Consider the following 19872-nt stretch of genomic DNA (forward strand, 5'->3'; position numbering starts at 1 on the left):
AGGAGGCGTGAACGTGCATCCATGTATGCGGGCGAGACAGGAAGGAGCATTGGTCATGCATCCCTGCATGAGGGTGAGACAGGGAGGAGATATGATCCCCCTATGAAGCCGAGAGAAGGAGGAGGCGTGAACGTGCATCCATGTATGCGGGCGAGACGGGAAGGAGCATTGGTCATGCATCCCTTCCTGAGGGTGAGACAGGGAGGAGATAAAATCCCCGAATGAAGCCGAGAGAACGAGGAGACATGAACGTGCATCCATGTATGCGGGCGAGAAGGGAAGGAGCATTGATCATGCATCCCTGCATGAGGGTGAGACAGGGAGGAGATAAAATCCCTGTATGAAGCAAAGAGAACGAGGCGGCATGAACATGCATCCTTGTATGCAGGTGTGACATGGAGTCATCATGAACATGCATCCCTTTATAAGGACATAACATGGAGGACGCATGAACATGAATGCCTGAATTTTATGGTGGTGGCCTTCGGGTGATTTGGCACATGCAATTGGTGAAGAGCACTTCTCCTGCGCAAAAAAATAAATGTACTATTAGCACCCCGGAGGGAGCCTCTGCACTTCTTATAGGGAGAAAACTCTGCAATGGAAGGGGACAGGGTCAATAACAGCTGTAAACTCTCACAAGACCATCACTGCTCTCACACTTTCCTGCTCTCAGGCTGGCGGGCCATTATCGGCCCTGGCTGCCCCACCATTGCCAGGTTTGTGTAACTGTATTATTTCTAATTGGCTCCACTTTGATGACTTTCATTTGGATTCTGACTTGATTATTGAGATCTTAAATAAGTGACTGGGGATCAGGTGTCCACTTATTCTCATGGATAACATCACAACCAACCTTTAATTCAAACATGTCATGACATCACAGATGGAGTACAGCTTATGATAGAGGTGGAACGTCACATTGTAGCAGCCCAAGTAGCTCGCTGTGATCGTATAGTGGTTAGTACTCTGCGTTGTGGCCGCAGCAACTTCGGTTCGAATCCGAGTCACGGCATTGCGGTGAGGCAATGTCACGGCAGTTGGGCAGATATTTTAGAATTTCCATTAATACATTGGCAATCTCTGTGGAGGACTGAAACAATTCGATATGTCCTGTTACTGTTATGAACCTTTTGTTTCTTTAATGCTCTTTGCACACTTTTTCATCGGGTGACTGTAATGTATTTCAACCAAATCTAATTAAGAGCGCATTATGTGGTGACATTTGCAGTACATGAAACATTATAACACTGCCATTTACGTCAATAACCACTAGCTTGATTAAGACATATGTATTGCAGCGACAGTATTTCCCAGTTACAAATGGGAATAAAAACAACATCCGCGAGGGATTGAACCAACAACATTTAACTGATGTTGCCAATGGAGCGCGTTACAGAGAGCGCGATGTCCCGCCTTTACAGTCACACGCTGATGATAATACAGATGTTTAAATAAACAGGCATATCTGTGGACTTGTGGTCTTTCTACATTGGGACTCATAGTCTAGTCCTAGGCTAGTGTAGGCACTGGCGTATCTTTTAGTGGAATGAGAGGCATTCTGTAGTCGCGTGAAAGGACCTTTCAAGTCAATCTGATCTGTATTGTCCTGTGAAAAAAAGCGTTCTTAGACACAGTGAGGAGTTTTTGGGGATAATGGGAAAATCATTTCCAACTAAATGACAGGAATTTCTTAGTCCAATCATGAGGTGTGCTAGGCTTTTTTATACTGTGGCGGAAAGAGAGAGAGTATAACAGTCATTATAAATAAAGGGCCAAGGAAGTGACAGTTTATGGAAGGAACAATTTGCACATAGTTTTAGAATGTGGTCAGGAGGAGTACAATTGCTTACACATATGAAACATTAGAAGGTAGACATTATGGAAGCACATATATTTCTTTATTTTTATTGTATTTGGGGAGAGGGGGTTAATATAGCACGTCCAATGTGGAAAAGTGCTTTCCATAGCACCTTGCAGGTGGGCGACATCTAGAGCTGTGCAGTAGCCACCCATGCCCCAGACGTCAAAGAGAACAAGAAGTTACACATGTTGGAAGTGAGGGTGAGACATTGAGGAGATATGATCCCCGTATGAAGCAGAGAGAAGGAGGAGGCGTGAACGTGCATCCATGTATGCAGGCGAGAAGGGAAGGAGCATTGATCATGCATCCCTGCATGAGGGTGAGACAGGGAGGAGATATGATCCCCGTATGAAGCCGAGAGAAGGAGGAGGCGTGAAAGTGCATCCATGTATGCGGGCGAGACAGGAAGGAGCGTTGGTCATGCATCCCTGCATGAGGGTGAGACAGGGAGGAGATATGATCCCCGTATGAAGCCGAGAGAAGGAGGAGGCGTGAACGTGCATCCATGTATGCAGGCGAGAAGGGAAGGAGCATTGGTCATGCATCCCTGCATGAGGGTGAGACAGGGAGGAGATATGATCCCCGTATGAAGCCGAGAGAAGGAGGAGGCGTGAACGTGCATCCATGTATGCGGGCGAGACAGGAAGGAGCATTGGTCATGCATCCCTGCATGAGGTTGAGACAGGGAGGAGATATGATCCCTGTATGAAGCCGAGAGAAGGAGGAGGCGTGAACGTACATCCATGTATGCGGGCGAGACGGGAAGGAGCATTGGTCATGCATCCCTTCCTGAGGGTGAGACAGGGAGGAGATAAAATCCCCGTATGAAGCAGAGAGAACGAGGAGACATGAACGTGCATCCATGTATGCGGGCGAGAAGGGAAGGAGCATTGGTCATGCATCCCTGCATGAGGGTGAGACAGGGAGGAGATAAAATCCCTGTATGAAGCCAAGAGAACGAGGCGGCATGAACATGCATCCTTGTATGCAGGTGTGACATGGAGTCATCATGAACATGCATCCCTTTATAAGGACATAACATGGAGGACGCATGAACATGAATGCCTGAATTTTATGGTGGTGGCCTTCGGGTGATTTGGCACGTGCAATTGGTGAAGAGCACTTCTCCTGCGCAAAAAAATAAATGTACTATTAGCACCCCGGAGGGAGCCTCTGCACTTCTTATAGGGAGAAAACTCTGCAATGGAAGGGGACAGGGTCAATAACAGCTGTAAACTCTCACAAGACCATCACTGCTCTCACACTTTCCTGCTCTCAGGCTGGCGGGCCATTATCGGCCCTGGCTGCCGCACCATTGCCAGGTTTGTGTAACTATATTATTTCTAATTGGCTCCACTTTGATGACTTTCATTTGGATTCTGACTTGATTATTGAGATCTTAAATAAGTGACTGGGGATCAGGTGTCCACTTATTCTCATGGATAACATCACAACCAACCTTTAATTCAAACATGAGTCATGACATCACAGATGGAGTACAGCTTATGATAGAGGTGGAACGTCACATGGTAGCAGCCCAAGTAGCTTGCTGTGATCGTATAGTGGTTAGTACTCTGTGTTGTGGCCGCAGCAACCTCGGTTCGAATCCGAGTCACGGCATTGCGGTGAGGCAATGTCACGGCAGTTGGGCAGATATTTTAGAATTTCCATTAATACATTGGCAATCTCTGTGGAGGACTGAAACAATTCGATATGTCCTGTTACTGTTATGAACCTTTTGTTTCTTTAATGCTCTCTGCACACTTTTTCATCAGGTGACTGTAATGTATTTCAACCAAATCTAATTAAGAGCGCATTATGTGGTGACATTTGCAGTACATGAAACATTATAACACTGCCATTTACGTCAATAACCACTAGCTTGATTAAGACATATGTATTGCAGCAACAGTATTTCCCAGTTACAAATGGGAATAAAAACAACATCCGCGAGGGATTGAACCAACGACATTTAACTGATGTTGCCAATGGAGCGCGTTACAGAGAGCGCGAGGTCCCGCCTTTACAGTCACACGCTGATGATAATACAGATGTTTAAATAAACAGGCATATCTGTGGACTTGTGGTCTTTCTACATTGGGACTCATAGTCTAGTCCTAGGCTATTGTAGGCACTGGCGTATCTTTTAGTGGAATGAGAGGCATTCTGTAGTCGCGTGAAAGGACCTTTCAAGTCAATCTGATCGGTATTGTCCTGTGAAAAAAAGCGTTCTTAGACACAGTGAGGAGTTTTTGGGGATAATGGGAAAATCATTTCCAACTAAATGACAGGAATTTCTTAGTCCAATCATGAGGTGTGCTAGGCTTTTTTATACTGTGGCGGAAAGAGAGAGAGTATAACAGTCATTATAAATAAAGGGCCAAGGAAGTGACAGTTTATGGAAGGAACAATTTGCACATAGTTTTAGAATGTGGTCAGGAGGAGGACAATGTGCTTACACATATGAAACATTAGAAGGTAGATATTATGGAAGCACATATATTTCTTTATTTTTATTGTATTTGGGGAGAGGGGGTTAATATAGCACGTCCAATGTGGAAAAGTGCTTTCCATAGCACCTTGCAGGTGGGCGACATCTAGAGCTGTGCAGTAGCCAACCATGCCCCAGACGTCAAAGAGAACAAGAAGTTACACATGTTGGAAGTGAGGGTGAGACATTGAGGAGATATGATCCCCGTATGAAGCCGAGAGAAGGAGGAGGCGTGAACATGCATCCATGTATGCAGGCGAGAAGGGAAGGAGCATTGGTCATGCATCCCTGCATGAGGGTGAGACAGGGAGGAGATATGATCCCCGTATGAAGCCGAGAGAAGGAGGAGGCGTGAACGTGCATCCATGTATGCGGGCGAGACAGGAAGGAGCGTTGGTCATGCATCCCTGCATGAGGGTGAGACAGGGAGGAGATATGATCCCCGTATGAAGCCGAGAGTAGGAGGAGGCGTGAACGTGCATCCATGTATGCAGGCGAGAAGGGAAGGAGCATTGGTCATGCATCCCTGCATGAGGGTGAGACAGGGAGGAGATATGATCCCCGTATGAAGCCGAGAGAAGGAGGAGGCGTGAACGTGCATCCATGTATGCGGGCGAGACAGGAAGGACCATTGGTCATGCATCCCTGCATGAGGGTGAGACAGGGAGGAGATATGATCCCCGTATGAAGCCGAGAGAAGGAGGAGGCGTGAACGTGCATCCATGTATGCGGGCGAGACAGGAAGGAGCATTGGTCATGCATCCCTGCATGAGGGTGAGACAGGGAGGAGATATGAGCCCCGTATGAAGCCGAGAGAAGGAGGAGGCGTGAACGTGCATCCATGTATGCGGGCGAGACAGGAAGGAGCGTTGGTCATGCATCCCTGCATGAGGGTGAGACAGGGAGGAGATATGATCCCCGTATGAAGCCGAGAGTAGGAGGAGGCGTGAACGTGCATCCATGTATGCAGGCGAGAAGGGAAGGAGCATTGGTCATGCATCCCTGCATGAGGGTGAGACAGGGAGGAGATATGATCCCCGTATGAAGCCGAGAGAAGGAGGAGGCGTGAACGTGCATCCATGTATGCGGGCGAGACAGGAAGGACCATTGGTCATGCATCCCTGCATGAGGGTGAGACAGGGAGGAGATATGATCCCCGTATGAAGCCGAGAGAAGGAGGAGGCGTGAACGTGCATCCATGTATGCGGGCGAGACGTGAAGGAGCATTGGGCATGCATCCCTTCCTGAGGGTGAGACAGGGAGGAGATAAAATCCCCGTATGAAGCCGAGAGAACGAGAAGACATGAACGTGCATCCATGTATGCGGGCGAGAAGGGAAGGAGCATTGGTCATGCATCCCTGCATGAGGGTGAGACAGGGAGGAGATAAAATCCCTGTATGAAGCCAAGAGAACGAGGCGGCATGAACATGCATCCTTGTATGCAGGTGTGACATGGAGTCATCATGAACATGCATCCCTTTATAAGGACATAACATGGAGGACGCATGAACATGAATGCCTGAATTTTATGGTGGTGGCCTTCAGGTGATTTGGCACGTGCAATTGGTGAAGAGCACTTCTCCTGCGCAAAAAATAAATGTACTATTAGCACCCCGGAGGGAGCCTCTGCACTTCTTATAGGGAGAAAACTCTGCAATCAAAGGGGACAGGGTCAATAACAGCTGTAAACTCTCACAAGACCATCACTGCTCTCACACTTTCCTGCTCTCAGGCTGGCGGGCCATTATCGGCCCTGGCTGCCGCACCATTGCCAGGTTTGTGTAACTATATTATTTCTAATTGGCTCCACTTTGATGACTTTCATTTGGATTCTTACTTGATTATTGAGATCTTAAATAAGTGACTGGGGATCAGGTGTCCACTTATTCTCCTGGATAACATCACAACCAACCTTTAATTCAAACATGAGTCATGACATCACAGATGGAGTACAGCTTATGATAGAGGTGGAACGTCACATTGTAGCAGCCCAAGTAGCTCGCCTTGATCGTATAGTGGTTAGTACTCTGCGTTGTGGCCACAGCAACCTCGGTTCGAATCCGAATCACAGCATTGCGGTGAGGCAATGTCACGGCAGTTGGGCAGATATTTTAGAATTTCCATTAATACATTGGCAATCTCTGTGGAGGACTGAAACAATTCGATATGTCCTGTTACTGTTATGAACCTTTTGTTTCTTTAATGCTCTTTGCACACTTTTTCATCGGGTGACTGTAATGTATTTCAACCAAATCTAATTAAGAGCGCATTATGTGGTGACATTTGCAGTACATGAAACATTATAACACTGCCATTTACGTCAATAACCACTAGCTTGATTAAGACATATGTATTGCAGCGGCAGTATTTCCCAGTTACAAATGGGAATAAAAACAACATCCGCGAGGGATTGAACCAACGACATTTAACTGATGTTGCCAATGGAGCGCGTTACAGAGAGCGCGAGGTCCCGCCTTTACAGTCACACGCTGATGATAATACAGATGTTTAAATAAACAGGCATATCTGTGGACTTGTGGTCTTTCTACATTGGGACTCATAGTCTAGTCCTAGGCTATTGTAGGCACTGGCGTATCTTTTAGTGGAATGAGAGGCATTCTGTAGTCGTGTGAAAGGACCTTTCAAGTCAATCTGATCTTTATTGTCCTGTGAAAAAAAGCGTTCTTAGACACAGTGAGGAGTTTTTGGGGATAATGGGAAAATCATTTCCAACTAAATGACAGGAATTTCTTAGTCCAATCATGAGGTGTGCTAGGCTTTTTTATACTGTGGCGGAAAGAGAGAGAGTATAACAGTCATTATAAATAAAGGGCCAAGGAAGTGACAGTTTATGGAAGGAGCAATTTGCACATAGTTTTAGAATGTGGTCAGGAGGAGGACAATGTGCTTACACATATGAAACATTAGAAGGTAGACATTATGGAAGCACATATATTTCTTTATTTTTATTGTATTTGGGGAGAGGGGGTTAATATAGCACGTCCAATGTGGAAAAGTGCTTTCCATAGCACCTTGCAGGTGGGCGACATCTAGAGCTGTGCAGTAGCCACCCATGCCCCAGACGTCAAAGAGAACAAGAAGTTACACATGTTGGAAGTGAGGGTGAGACATTGAGGAGATATGATCCCCGTATGAAGCCGAGAGAAGGAGGAGGCGTGAACGTGCATCCATATATGCAGGCGAGAAGGGAAGGAGCATTGGTCATGCATCCCTGCATGAGGGTGAGACAGGGAGGAGATATGATCCCCGTATGAAGCCGAGAGAAGGAGGAGGCGTGAACATGCATCCATGTATGCGGGCGAGACAGGAAGGAGCATTGGTCATGCATCCCTGCATGAGGGTGAGACAAGGAGGAGATATGATCCCCGTATGAAGCCGAGAGAAGGAGGAGGCGTGAACGTGCATCCATGTATGCAGGCGAGAAGGGAAGGAGCATTGGTCATGCATCCCTGCATGAGGGTGAGACAGGGAGGAGATATGATCCCCGTATGAAGCCGAGAGAAGGAGGAGGCGTGAACGTGCATCCATGTATGCGGGCGAGACAGGAAGGAGCATTGGTCATGCATCCCTGCATGAGGGTGAGACAGGGAGGAGATATGATCCCCCTATGAAGCCGAGAGAAGGAGGAGGCGTGAACGTGCATCCATGTATGCGGGCGAGACGGGAAGGAGCATTGGTCATGCATCCCTTCCTGAGGGTGAGACAGGGAGGAGATAAAATCCCCGAATGAAGCCGAGAGAACGAGGAGACATGAACGTGCATCCATGTATGCGGGCGAGAAGGGAAGGAGCATTGATCATGCATCCCTGCATGAGGGTGAGACAGGGAGGAGATAAAATGCCTGTATGAAGCCAAGAGAACGAGGCGGCATGAACATGCATCCTTGTATGCAGGTGTGACATGGAGTCATCATGAACATGCATCCCTTTATAAGGACATAACATGGAGGACGCATGAACATGAATGCCTGAATTTTATGGTGGTGGCCTTCGGGTGATTTGGCACATGCAATTGGTGAAGAGCACTTCTCCTGCGCAAAAAAATAAATGTACTATTAGCACCCCGGAGGGAGCCTCTGCACTTCTTATAGGGAGAAAACTCTGCAATGGAAGGGGACAGGGTCAATAACAGCTGTAAACTCTCACAAGACCATCACTGCTCTCACACTTTCCTGCTCTCAGGCTGGCGGGCCATTATCGGCCCTGGCTGCCGCACCATTGCCAGGTTTGTGTAACTGTATTATTTCTAATTGGCTCCACTTTGATGACTTTCATTTGGATTCTGACTTGATTATTGAGATCTTAAATAAGTGACTGGGGATCAGGTGTCCACTTATTCTCATGGATAACATCACAACCAACCTTTAATTCAAACATGTCATGACATCACAGATGGAGTACAGCTTATGATAGAGGTGGAACGTCACATTGTAGCAGCCCAAGTAGCTCGCTGTGATCGTATAGTGGTTAGTACTCTGCGTTGTGGCCGCAGCAACCTCGGTTCGAATCCGAGTCACGGCATTGCGGTGAGGCAATGTCACGGCAGTTGGGCAGATATTTGAGAATTTCCATTAATACATTGGCAATCTCTGTGGAGGACTGAAACAATTCGATATGTCCTGTTACTGTTATGAACCTTTTGTTTCTTTAATGCTCTTTGCACACTTTTTCATCGGGTGACTGTAATGTATTTCAACCAAATCTAATTAAGAGCGCATTATGTGGTGACATTTGCAGTACATGAAACATTATAACACTGCCATTTACGTCAATAACCACTAGCTTGATTAAGACATATGTATTGCAGCGACAGTATTTCCCAGTTACAAATGGGAATAAAAACAACATCCGCGAGGGATTGAACCAACAACATTTAACTGATGTTGCCAATGGAGCGCGTTACAGAGAGCGCGATGTCCCGCCTTTACAGTCACACGCTGATGATAATACAGATGTTTAAATAAACAGGCATATCTGTGGACTTGTGGTCTTTCTACATTGGGACTCATAGTCTAGTCCTAGGCTAGTGTAGGCACTGGCGTATCTTTTAGTGGAATGAGAGGCATTCTGTAGTCGCGTGAAAGGACCTTTCAAGTCAATCTGATCTGTATTGTCCTGTGAAAAAAAGCGTTCTTAGACACAGTGAGGAGTTTTTGGGGATAATGGGAAAATCATTTCCAACTAAATGACAGGAATTTCTTAGTCCAATCATGAAGTGTGCTAGGCTTTTTTATACTGTGGCGGAAAGAGAGAGAGTATAACAGTCATTATAAATAAAGGGCCAAGGAAGTGACAGTTTATGGAAGGAACAATTTGCACATAGTTTTAGAATGTGGTCAGGAGGAGTACAATTGCTTACACATATGAAACATTAGAAGGTAGACATTATGGAAGCACATATATTTCTTTATTTTTATTGTATTTGGGGAGAGGGGGTTAATATAGCACGTCCAATGTGGAAAAGTGCTTTCCATAGCACCTTGCAGGTGGGCGACATCTAGAGCTGTGCAGTAGCCACCCATGCCCCAGACGTCAAAGAGAACAAGAAGTTACACATGTTGGAAGTGAGGGTGAGACATTGAGGAGATATGTTCCCCGTATGAAGCAGAGAGAAGGAGGAGGCGTGAACGTGCATCCATGTATGCAGGCGAGAAGGGAAGGAGCATTGGTCATGCATCCCTGCATGAGGGTGAGACAGGGAGGAGATATGATCCCCGTATGAAGCCGAGAGAAGGAGGAGGCGTGAACGTGCATCCATGTATGCGGGCGAGACAGGAAGGAGCGTTGGTCATGCATCCCTGCATGAGGGTGAGACAGGGAGGAGATATGATCCCCGTATGAAGCCGAGAGAAGGAGGAGGCGTGAACGTGCATCCATGTATGCAGGCGAGAAGGGAAGGAGCATTGGTCATGCATCCCTGCATGAGGGTGAGACAGGGAGGAGATATGATCCCTGTATGAAGCCGAGAGAAGGAGGAGGCGTGAACGTGCATCCATGTATGCGGGCGAGACAGGAAGGACCATTGGTCATGCATCCCTGCATGAGGGTGAGACAGGGAGGAGATATGATCCCCGTATGAAGCCGAGAGAAGGAGGAGGCGTGAACGTGCATCCATGTATGCGGGCGAGACGTGAAGGAGCATTGGGCATGCATCCCTTCCTGAGGGTGAGACAGGGAGGAGATAAAATCCCCGTATGAAGCCGAGAGAACGAGAAGACATGAACGTGCATCCATGTATGCGGGCGAGAAGGGAAGGAGCATTGGTCATGCATCCCTGCATGAGGGTGAGACAGGGAGGAGATAAAATCCCTGTATGAAGCCAAGAGAACGAGGCGGCATGAACATGCATCCTTGTATGCAGGTGTGACATGGAGTCATCATGAACATGCATCCCTTTATAAGGACATAACATGGAGGATGCATGAACATGAATGCCTGAATTTTATGGTGGTGGCCTTCGGGTGATTTGGCACGTGCAATTGGCGAAGAGCACTTCTCCTGTGCAAAAAAATAAATGTACTATTAGCGCCCCGGAGGGAGCCTCTGCACTTCTTATAGGGAGAAAACTCTGCAATGGAAGGGGACAGGGTCAATAACAGCTGTAAACTCTCACAAGACCATCACTGCTCTCACACTTTCCTGCTCTCAGGCTGGCGGGCCATTATCGGCCCTGGCTGCCGCACCATTGCCAGATTTGTGTAACTATATTATTTGTAATTGGCTCCACTTTGATGACTTGCATTTGGATTCTGACTTGATTATTGAGATCTTAAATAAGTGACTGGGGATCAGGTGTCCACTTATTCTCATGGATAACATCACAACCAACCTTTAATTCAAACATGAGTCATGACATAACAGATGGAGTACAGTTTATGATAGAGGTGGAACGTCACATTGTAGCAGCCCAAATATCTCGCCGTGATCGTATAGTGGTTAGTACTCAGCGTTGTGGCCTCAGCAACCTCGGTTCGAATCCGAGACACGGCATTGCGGTGAGGCAATGTCACGGCAGTTGGGCAGATATTTTAGAATTTCCATTAATACATTGGCAATCTCTGTGGAGGACTGAAACAATTCGATATGTCCTGTTACTGTTATGAACCTTTTGTTTCTTTAATGCTCTCTGCACACTTTTTCATCAGGTGACTGTAATGTATTTCAACCAAATCTAATTAAGAGCGCATTATGTGGTGACATTTGCAGTACATGAAACATTATAACACTGCCATTTACGTCAATAACCACTAGCTTGATTAAGACATATGTATTGCAGCGACAGTATTTCCCAGTTACAAATGGGAATAAAAACAACATCCGCGAGGGATTGAACCAACGACATTTAACTGATGTTGCCAATGGAGCGCGTTACAGAGAGCGCGAGGTCCCGCCTTTACAGTCACACGCTGATGATAATACAGATGTTTAAATAAACAGGCATATCTGTGGACTTGTGGTCTTTCTACATTGGGACTCATAGTCTAGTCCTAGGCTATTGTAGGCACTGGCGTATCTTTTAGTGGAATGAGAGGCATTCTGTAGTCGCGTGAAAGGACCTTTCAAGTCAATCTGATCTGTATTGTCCTGTGAAAAAAAGCGTTCTTAGACACAGTGAGGAGTTTTTGGGGATAATGGGAAAATAATTTCCAACTAAATGACAGGAATTTCTTAGTCCAATCATGAGGTGTGCTAGGCTTTTTTATACTGTGGCGGAAAGAGAGAGAGTATAACAGTCATTATAAATAAAGGGCCAAGGAAGTGACAGTTTATGGAAGGAACAATTTGCACATAGTTTTAGAATGTGGTCAGGAGGAGGGCAATGTGCTTACACATATGAAACATTAGAAGGTAGACATTATGGAAGCACATATATTTCTTTATTTTTATTGTATTTGGGGAGAGGGGGTTAATATAGCACGTCCAATGTGGAAAAGTGCTTTCCATAACACCTTGCACGTGGGCGACATCTAGAGCTGTGCAGTAGCCACCCATGCCCCAGACGTCAAAGAGAACAAGAAGTTACACATGTTGGAAGTGAGGGTGAGACATTGAGGAGATATGATCCCCGTATGAAGCCGAGAGAAGGAGGAGGCGTGAACGTGCATCCATGTATGCGGGCAAGACAGGAAGGAGCATTGGTCATGCATCCCTGCATGAGGGTGAGACAGGGAGGAGATATGATCCCTGTATGAAGCCGAGAGAAGGAGGAGGCATGAACGTGCATCCATGTATGCGGGCGAGACGGGAAGGAGCATTGGTCATGCATCCCTTCCTGAGGGTGAGACAAGGAGGAGATAAAATCCCCATATGAAGCAGAGAGAACGAGGAGACATGAACGTGCATCCATGTATGCGGGCGAGAAGGTAAGGAGCATTGGTCATGCATCCCTGCATGAGGGTGAGACAGGGAGGAGATAAAATCCCTGTATGAAGCCAAGAGAATGAGGCGGCATGAACATGCATCCTTGTATGCAGGTGTGACATGGAGTCATCATGAACATGCATCCCTTTATAAGGACATAACATGGAGGACGCATGAACATGAATGCCTGAATTTTATGGTGGTGGCCTTCGGGTGATTTGGCACGTGCAATTGGTGAAGAGCACTTCTCCTGCGCAAAAAAATAAATTTACTATTAGCACCCCGGAGGGAGCCTCTGCACTTCTTATAGGGAGAAAACTCTGCAATGGAAGGGGACAGGGTCAATAACAGCTGTAAACTCTCACAAGACCATCACTGCTCTCACACTTTCCTGCTCTCAGGCTGGCGGGCCATTATCGGCCCTGGCTGCCGCACCATTGCCAGATTTGTGTAACTATATTATTTGTAATTGGCTCCACTTTGATGACTTGCATTTGGATTCTGACTTGATTATTGAGATCTTAAATAAGTGACTGGGGATCAGGTGTCCACTTATTCTCATGGATAACATCACAACCAACCTTTAATTCAAACATGAGTCATGACATAACAGATGGAGTACAGTTTATGATAGAGGTGGAACGTCACATTGTAGCAGCCCAAATATCTCGCCGTGATCGTATAGTGGTTAGTACTCTGCGTTGTGGCCTCAGCAACCTCGGTTCGAATCCGAGACACGGCATTGCGGTGAGGCAATGTCACGGCAGTTGGGCAGATATTTTAGAATTTCCATTAATACATTGGCAATCTCTGTGGAGGACTGAAACAATTCGATATGTCCTGTTACTGTTATGAACCTTTTGTTTCTTTAATGCTCTCTGCACACTTTTTCATCAGGTGACTGTAATGTATTTCAACCAAATCTAATTAAGAGCGCATTATGTGGTGACATTTGCAGTACATGAAACATTATAACACTGCCATTTACGTCAATAACCACTAGCTTGATTAAGACATATGTATTGCAGCGACAGTATTTCCCAGTTACAAATGGGAATAAAAACAACATCCGCGAGGGATTGAACCAACGACATTTAACTGATGTTGCCAATGGAGCGCGTTACAGAGAGCGCGAGGTCCCGCCTTTACAGTCACACGCTGATGATAATACAGATGTTTAAATAAACAGGCATATCTGTGGACTTGTGGTCTTTCTACATTGGGACTCATAGTCTAGTCCTAGGCTATTGTAGGCACTGGCGTATCTTTTAGTGGAATGAGAGGCATTCTGTAGTCGCGTGAAAGGACCTTTCAAGTCAATCTGATCTGTATTGTCCTGTGAAAAAAAGCGTTCTTAGACACAGTGAGGAGTTTTTGGGGATAATGGGAAAATAATTTCCAACTAAATGACAGGAATTTCTTAGTCCAATCATGAGGTGTGCTAGGCTTTTTTATACTGTGGCGGAAAGAGAGAGAGTATAACAGTCATTATAAATAAAGGGCCAAGGAAGTGACAGTTTATGGAAGGAACAATTTGCACATAGTTTTAGAATGTGGTCAGGAGGAGGGCAATGTGCTTACACATATGAAACATTAGAAGGTAGACATTATGGAAGCACATATATTTCTTTATTTTTATTGTATTTGGGGAGAGGGGGTTAATATAGCACGTCCAATGTGGAAAAGTGCTTTCCATAACACCTTGCACGTGGGCGACATCTAGAGCTGTGCAGTAGCCACCCATGCCCCAGACGTCAAAGAGAACAAGAAGTTACACATGTTGGAAGTGAGGGTGAGACATTGAGGAGATATGATCCCCGTATGAAGCCGAGAGAAGGAGGAGGCGTGAACGTGCATCCATGTATGCGGGCAAGACAGGAAGGAGCATTGGTCATGCATCCCTGCATGAGGGTGAGACAGGGAGGAGATATGATCCCTGTATGAAGCCGAGAGAAGGAGGAGGCATGAACGTGCATCCATGTATGCGGGCGAGACGGGAAGGAGCATTGGTCATGCATCCCTTCCTGAGGGTGAGACAAGGAGGAGATAAAATCCCCATATGAAGCAGAGAGAACGAGGAGACATGAACGTGCATCCATGTATGCGGGCGAGAAGGTAAGGAGCATTGGTCATGCATCCCTGCATGAGGGTGAGACAGGGAGGAGATAAAATCCCTGTATGAAGCCAAGAGAATGAGGCGGCATGAACATGCATCCTTGTATGCAGGTGTGACATGGAGTCATCATGAACATGCATCCCTTTATAAGGACATAACATGGAGGACGCATGAACATGAATGCCTGAATTTTATGGTGGTGGCCTTCGGGTGATTTGGCACGTGCAATTGGTGAAGAGCACTTCTCCTGCGCAAAAAAATAAATTTACTATTAGCACCCCGGAGGGAGCCTCTGCACTTCTTATAGGGAGAAAACTCTGCAATGGAAGGGGACAGGGTCAATAACAGCTGTAAACTCTCATAAGACCATCACTGCTCTCACACTTTCCTGCTCTCAGGCTGGCGGGCCATTATCGGCCCTGGCTGCCGCACCATTGTCAGGTTTGTGTAACTATATTATTTCTAATTGGCTCCACTTTGATGACTTTCATTTGGATTCTAACATGATTATTGAGATCTTAAATAAGTGACTGGGGATCAGGTGTCCACTTATTCTCATGGATAACATCACAACCAACCTTTAATTCAAACATGAGTCATGACATCACAGATGGAGTACAGCTTATGATAGAGGTGGAACGTCACATTGTAGCAGCCCAAGTAGCTTGCCGTGATCGTATAGTGGTTAGTACTCTGCGTTGTGGCCGCAGCAACCTCGGTTCGAATCCGAGTCACGGCATTGTGGTGAGGCAATGTCACGGCAGTTGGGCAGATATTTTAGAATTTCCATTAATACATTGGCAATCTCTGTGGAGGACTGAAACAATTGGATATGTCCTGTTACTGTTATGAACCTTTTGTTTCTTTAATGCTCTTTGCACACTTTTTCATCGGGTGACTGTAATGTATTTCAACCAAATCTAATTAAGAGCGCATTATGTGGTGACATTTGCAGTACATGAAACATTATAACACTGCCATTTACGTCAATAACCACTAGCTTGATTAAGACATATGTATTGCAGCGACAGTATTTCCCAGTTACAAATGGGAATAAAAACAACATCCGCGAGGGATTGAACCAACGACATTTAACTGATGTTGCCAATGGAGCGCGTTACAGAGAGCGCGAGGTCCCGCCTTTACAGTCACACGCTGATGATAATACAGATGTTTAAATAAACAGGCATATCTGTGGACTTGTGGTCTTTCTACATTGGGACTCATAGTCTAGTCCTAGGCTATTGTAGGCACTGGCGTATCTTTTAGTGGAATGAGAGGCATTCTGTAGTCGCGTGAAAGGACCTTTCAAGTCAATCTGATCTGTATTGTCCTGTGAAAAAAAGCGTTCTTAGACACAGTGAGGAGTTTTTGGGGATAATGGGAAAATCATTTCCAACTAAATGACAGGAATTTCTTAGTCCAATCATGAGGTGTGCTAGGCTTTTTTATACTGTGGCGGAAAGAGAGAGAGTATAACAGTCATTATAAATAAAGGGCCAAGGAAGTGACAGTTTATGGAAGGAGCAATTTGCACATAGTTTTAGAATGTGGTCAGGAGGAGGACAATGTGCTTACACATATGAAACATTAGAAGGTAGACATTATGGAAGCACATATATTTCTTTATTTTTATTGTATTTGGGGAGAGGGGGTTAATATAGCACGTCCAATGTGGAAAAGTGCTTTCCATAGCACCTTGCAGGTGGGCGACATCTAGAGCTGTGCAGTAGCCACCCATACCCCAGACGTGAAAGAGAACAAGAAGTTACACATGTTGGAAGTGAGGGTGAGACATTGAGGAGATATGATCCCCGTATGAAGCCGAGAGAAGGAGGAGGCGTGAACGTGCATCCATGTATGCAGGCGAGAAGGGAAGGAGCATTGGTCATGCATCCCTGCATGAGGGTGAGACAGGGAGGAGATATGATCCCCGTATGAAGCCGAGAGAAGGAGGAGGCGTGAACGTGCATCCATGTATGCGGGCGAGACAGGAAGGAGCATTGGTCATGCATCCCTGCATGAGGGTGAGACAGGGAGGAGATATGATCCCCGTATGAAGCCGAGAGAAGGAGGAGGCGTGAACGTGCATCCATGTATGCAGGCGAGAAGGGAAGGAGCATTGGTCATGCATCCCTGCATGAGGGTGAGACAGGGAGGAGATATGATCCCTGTATGAAGCCGAGAGAAGGAGGAGGCATGAACATGCATCCATGTATGCGGGCGAGACAGGAAGGAGCATTGGTCATGCATCCCTGCATGAGGGTGAGACAGGGAGGAGATATGATCCCCGTATGAAGCCGAGAGAAGGAGGAGGCGTGAACGTGCATCCATGTATGCAGGCGAGACGGGAAGGAGCATTGGTCATGCATCCCTTCCTGAGGGTGAGACAGGGAGGAGATAAAATCCCCGTATGAAGCCGAGAGAACGAGGAGACATGAACGTGCATCCATGTATGCGGGCGAGAAGGGAAGGAGCATTGGTCATGCATCCCTGCATGAGGGTGAGACAGGGAGGAGATAAAATCCCTGTATGAAGCCAATAGAACGAGGCGGCATGAACATGCATCCATGTATGCAGGTGTGACATGGAGTCATCATGAACATGCATCCCTTTATAAGGACATAACATGGAGGACGCATGAACATGAATGCCTGAATTTTATGGTGGTGGCCTTCGGGTGATTTGGCACGTGCAATTGGTGAAGAGCACTTCTCCTGCACAAAAAAATAAATGTACTATTAGCACCCCGGAGGGAGCCTCTGCACTTCTTATAGGGAGAAAACTCTGCAATGGAAGGGGACAGGGTCAATAACAGCTGTAAACTCTCACAAGACCATCACTGCTCTCACACTTTCCTGCTCTCAGGCTGGCGGGCCATTATCGGCCCTGGCTGCCGCACCATTGCCAGGTTTGTTTTAACTATATTTTTTCTAATTGGCTCCACTTTGATGACTTTCATTTGGATTCTGACTTGATTATTGAGATCTTAAATAAGTGACTGGGGATCAGGTGTCCACTTATTCTCATGGATAACATCACAACCAACCTTTAATTCAAACATGAGTCATGACATCACAGATGGAGTACAGCTTATGATAGAGGTGGAACGTCACATTGTAGCAGCCCAAGTAGCTCGACGTGATAGTATAGTGGTTAGTACTCTGCGTTGTGGCCGCAGCAACCTCGGTTCGAATCCGAGTCACGGCATTGCAGTGAGGCAATGTCACGGCAGTTGGGCAGATATTTTAGAATTTCCATTAATACATTGGCAATCTCTGTGGAGGACTGAAACAATTCGATATGTCCTGTTACTGTTATGAACCTTTTGTTTCTTTAATGCTCTTTGCACACTTTTTCATCGGGTGACTGTAATGTATTTCAACCAAATCTAATTAAGAGCGCATTATGTGGTGACATTTGCAGTACATGAAACATTATAACACTGCCATTTACGTCAATAACCACTAGCTTGATTAAGACATATGTATTGCAGCGACAGTATTTCCCAGTTACAAATGGGAATAAAAACAACATCCGCGAGGGATTGAACCAACGACATTTAACTGATGTTGCCAATGGAGCGCGTTACAGAGAGCGCGAGGTCCCGCCTTTACAGTCACACGCTGATGATAATACAGATGTTTAAATAAACAGGCATATCTGTGGACTTGTGGTCTTTCTACATTGGGACTCATAGTCTAGTCCTAGGCTATTGTAGGCACTGGCGTATCTTTTAGTGGAATGAGAGGCATTCTGTAGTCGCGTGAAAGGACCTTTCAAGTCAATCTGATCTGTATTGTCCTGTGAAAAAAAGCGTTCTTAGACACAGTGAGGAGTTTTTGGGGATAATGGGAAAATCATTTCCAACTAAATGACAGGAATTTCTTAGTCCAATCATGAGGTGTGCTAAGCTTTTTTATACTGTGGCGGAAAGAGAGAGAGTATAACAGTCATTATAAATAAAGGGCCAAGGAAGTGACAGTTTATGGAAGGAACAATTTGCACATAGTTTTAGAATGTGGTCAGGAGGAGGACAATGTGCTTACACATATGAAACATTAGAAGGTAGACATTATGGAAGCACATATATTTCTTTATTTTTATTGTATTTGGGGAGAGGGGGTTAATATAGCACGTCCAATGTGGAAAAGTGCTTTCCATAGCACCTTGCAGGTGGGCGACATCTAGAGCTGTGCAGTAGCCACCCATGCCCCAGACGTCAAAGAGAACAAGAAGTTACACATGTTGGAAGTGAGGGTGAGACATTGAGGAGATATGATCCCCGTATGAAGCCGAGAGAAGGAGGAGGCGTGAACGTGCATCCATGTATGTAGGCGAGAAGGGAAGGAGCATTGGTCATGCATCCCTGCATGAGGGTGAGACAGGGAGGAGATATGATCCCCGTATGAAGCCGAGAGAAGGAGGAGGCGTGAACGTGCATCCATGTATGCAGGCGAGAAGGGAAGGAGCATTGGTCATGCATCCCTGCATGAGGGTGAGACAGGGAGGAGATATGATCCCTGTATGAAGCCGAGAGAAGGAGGAGGCGTGAACGTGCATCCATGTATCTGGGCGAGACAGGAAGGAGCATTGGTCATGCATCCCTGCATGAGGGTGAGACAGGGAGGAGATATGATCCCCGTATGAAGCCGAGAGAAGGAGGAGGCGTGAACGTGCATCCATGTATGCAGGCGAGACGGGAAGGAGCATTGGTCATGCATCCCTTCCTGAGGGTGAGACAGGGAGGAGATAAAATCCCCGTATGAAGCCGAGAGAACGAGGAGACATGAACGTGCATCCATGTATGCAGGCGAGAAGGGAAGGAGCATTGGTCATGCATCCCTGCATGAGGGTGAGACAGGGAGGAGATAAAATCCCTGTATGAAGCCAAGAGAACGAGGCGGCATGAACATGCATCCTTGTATGCAGGTGTGACATGGAGTCATCATGAACATGCATCCCTTTATAAGGACATAACATGGAGGACGCATGAACATGAATGCCTGAATTTTATGG

General features: G+C 46.2%; 3 non-coding genes across 3 annotated transcripts; all 3 read left to right on the forward strand.

Annotated features, from left to right (window-relative positions):
- Positions 1-8825: 8825 nt before the first annotated feature.
- On the forward strand, positions 8826-8897 carry TRNAH-GUG (transfer RNA histidin (anticodon GUG)). Its single transcript has one exon. It is a non-coding gene; the product is annotated as a tRNA-His (tRNA).
- A 6623-nt stretch (positions 8898-15520) lies between these two features.
- On the forward strand, positions 15521-15592 carry TRNAH-GUG (transfer RNA histidin (anticodon GUG)). Its single transcript has one exon. It is a non-coding gene; the product is annotated as a tRNA-His (tRNA).
- Positions 15593-17991: 2399 nt separating this feature from the next.
- TRNAH-GUG (transfer RNA histidin (anticodon GUG)) lies at positions 17992-18063 on the forward strand. Its single transcript has one exon. It is a non-coding gene; the product is annotated as a tRNA-His (tRNA).
- Positions 18064-19872: the final 1809 nt, after the last annotated feature.

Source organism: Ambystoma mexicanum (assembly GCF_040938575.1).
Source record: "Ambystoma mexicanum isolate Mex_15411 chromosome 12 unlocalized genomic scaffold, UKY_AmexF1_1 Mex_chr12_unloc.1, whole genome shotgun sequence".
In the NCBI taxonomy this organism is placed as follows: Eukaryota; Metazoa; Chordata; class Amphibia; order Caudata; family Ambystomatidae; genus Ambystoma; species Ambystoma mexicanum.